Raw genomic sequence first — 3,415 nt, 5'->3', positions numbered from 1 at the left:
TTGTGGGAGACAGGCAAAATACCAGAGGACTGGAAAATGACCAAAGTAGTGCCCGCCTTTAGAAAAGGAGGACCCAGAAAACTACAGACAGGATAACCTCACCTCAATAACTTGGAAGTTACTGGAGTATATCCTAAGGAAGACCATTTGCAAGCATCTGGAGAAGGAAAGGCTGATCACAAGTAGCTAGCATGGATTTGCTAAAAACAAATCATATCAAACAAACTTGACCTCTTTCTTTCACAAAGTAACTGCTTGGGTGGATAAAAGGAATGTTGTGAACATAGTATATCTAGACTTCAGTAAACCTTCTGAAAAACTACCATGTGACCATCTCATAAACAAATTGGAGAAATATTGGTTGGACAAACTTGATATGAAGTGGATAGACAAATGGCTCAGTAGCCACAAGCAAAAGGTAATTATTAATGGATCCATGTCAAAATGGTGGGAGGTTTTGAGTGTAGTCCCACAAGGGTCTGTCCTGGGTCCAGTGCTGTTTACTGTATTCATTAATGATCTGGATGCTGGCATAGAAAGCTTCTTGAGCAGGTTTGCAGAAGACATGAAACTGGGAAGGATTCCCAACACACTGGAGGATGGGAACAAAATTCAGAAGGATCTCAAGAGACTGGAAAGCTAGGCTGGAGCTAACAGGATAAAGTTCAATGTGGACAAATTCAAGGTGCCACACAAATACAGAAATGCAAATACAACATGGGTGACACCTGGCTGGACAGAAGCACTATGGAGAAGAATCTGGGAGTCCTCATAGATCACAAAATCAATGAGTCTGCAGTGTGATGCAGCTACACAAAAGGCGAATGTTGTTTTAGATGCTTCAATAGAAACATTTGACACAAGAGGTGACCGTGCCTCTGTACTCAGCATTGGTTAGGCCTTATCTAGAGTATTATGTGCAGTTCTGGGGTTCTCATTTTAGAAAGGACATAGAGAAGTTAGAAAGGGTCCAGAGGTGAAAGAAAAAAATGATAAAGGACTTGAAAGGAAAGTCATATGATGGAGATAGACTTGTTCAGCTTGCAGAAAAGAGGGGATAGGGTAGCAGTCTTCAAATACAATAGTGAGGAGTTGTGTACCCCAGACATACCTTAGTCATATTTTTTCCCCCTTTTCTTGGCAGAATCGCCTTTAGGAGGCACATCTAGCGTCTCACCTATGCATCTTGAGATGCTGCTACCACAATGGTGGCACAATGGCAACACAGCTCCGTTTGATTCTGCCTGCAAATCTTGCGAGGCATTTGTGTATACATGCACGTATATATGCGAATCTTGTGAGCATTCATGTATACATGCGAATGACGTGCATCTCGAGGCGCATTTTCCAGTCCGGACCCCAATAAAAAATTGCGTAAACACGAGATGCGCAAGTCGAAATCGCATAAATCAGGGGTCTACTGTATCTGAAGGGCTGTCATAAAGGAGAAGGAAAACCCCTTTTTTCTCTTGCTATAGAGTAAGGTGTGGACCAATGGCTTGAAGTTGCAGCAAAGTAGGTTTAGATTGAATATCAGGAAAAACGTCTTTACTGTTAGAACAGTGAGGCAGTGGAATAGACTTCCTGGGGAAGTTGTGGATTCTCCATTACTGGAAGTGTTCCAGAAAAGGTTGGACCACCACTTGTCAAGGATGACATAGGCATAACTATGTATATATTCTACTATCTTCTGGGCACTGCAGGCTGCCACATGGGGTTGAGAGAGAATTCCTCCCTCCCCTCTCTACATCAGTCTCCCTGCTGTTACATGTGTCAGGGTTTTATTAGAGCCTTCCTGAGCAGCATTGGGAGTTAGCTGCAGCCAAGGCTGGGGATTTTGACTGGGGTATGACTATGCTCCTGTTGGGAGTTAAACCCAGAAACTCCTAGAGAGCTGGTCTTGTCTCTCCACTCAGGGTCAGATGGATTGCCATATCTGAGGTCAGAAAGGAATTTTACCCCATGGTCAGTGTTATAGGAGGGTTCCTGTTTTGTTCAGGCACTGTCCTGCCATGCCTTGATGGGAGAATAAATAAAGATTAGTGACAAATGAAGTCTAACTGAGGTTTTTCTCTTAACCTTGTTTGATAACACTGTGATAACACTGAAGTCCCAGATACGCACAGTCTCTAACCATCTTTAGATTAGGTGATTAGCTCTCTCTAATTATCTCTCTCTTTTCTAGGAAGGATCAGTCCCGACCCTCTGCTCCATCGAGATGCTGCGGTCTCCTCTGGTAAGTATTTAGGCAAGCACCCACCTCTCCGGCAGCCTCTCTGCTCACTGTGGTGAGGTGCTCCCTGTGCTGTGCCTCCACACAGGGAGATTCCTCAAACTTTTTTCTCTTTCTCTTGTGTCCCCTTCCACGGGCTGATCTCTTGCAGCTGTTTCCTTTTATCTCTGCTCTCCCATTTCAGAGTGCTTAACCTTATTAATTACAGGTGAGTCTCTTCTCCCAGCCATAGTCTCGATGGATGACATCACCTGCTTGTCTTTACTCTTACACTCCCTGCTGTTCTCTCTCTGCTTTTAGTAACAGAGTTTGCTAGCTCCCTGTTACAGTCAGGATTGTGGGGGGTTTGTCTTCCTCTGTATTACAGCCCTCTTCCTGGTATCTCTTGGGTGTATATAACAGGACATTGGCTATCCTGTCCCCCTGCTTTACCTGTGGTAGGTTAGGGTGTTATGGATTGTGTTGTGTCAGAGCTGACTGTGCACTTTTGCTAGATATTGGATTTGTATAGGATGGTTTGCCCAGCGATAACCCTGCCTCAGGCAGGGGACTGGACTAGATGACTTATGGAGGTCCCCTCCAGCCGTACTTCTCTATGATTCTATACAACTGTCCACTATGTGCCTAGTATGTGCCCACCATGCCTGATCCCCATGTTCCCCCTATTTTTGTTATCTTTATATATTATTAAAAGTTGAATAGAACAGGATTATGAGATTAGCACAAAAACTGGATATTAATTATTATTTACATATTATTAATTCAAACAGTACAAATACAAAATAAGAAAAAGACACCAGAGAACTTAGGTCCAAATATACAGTACAGGCAAAGGATGCTACTGAAACGAGCAGACAGATGTCATAGATTTCATAGAAATTAGGGCTGGAAGGGACCTCAGAAGATCATCGAGTCCAGCCCCCTGCCCCAGGGGCAGGAGGTCAGCTGGGGTCATAGGATCCCAGCAAGAAAAAAATCCTGATTTCTCTTGAAGGTATTCAAAGTAGGTGCTTGAGCCACCTCTGGCGGCAGCCTATTCCAGACCTTGGGGCTCGGACAGTAAAGAAGTTCTTCCGTATGTCCTAAAATGGTTTTGCAGGAGTTTATAACTGTTCAACTTTGTCATCCCTTGGGGCACTCTGGTGAACAAGCATTCTCTCAGATCCTGGTGAACACCCCTTG

This window comes from Gavialis gangeticus, unplaced genomic scaffold, assembly GCF_001723915.1.
Source record: "Gavialis gangeticus isolate Ggan-Ray unplaced genomic scaffold, GavGan_comp1, whole genome shotgun sequence".
NCBI classification, from domain to species: domain Eukaryota; kingdom Metazoa; phylum Chordata; order Crocodylia; family Gavialidae; genus Gavialis; species Gavialis gangeticus.
This window is presented reverse-complemented; position numbering follows the sequence as displayed.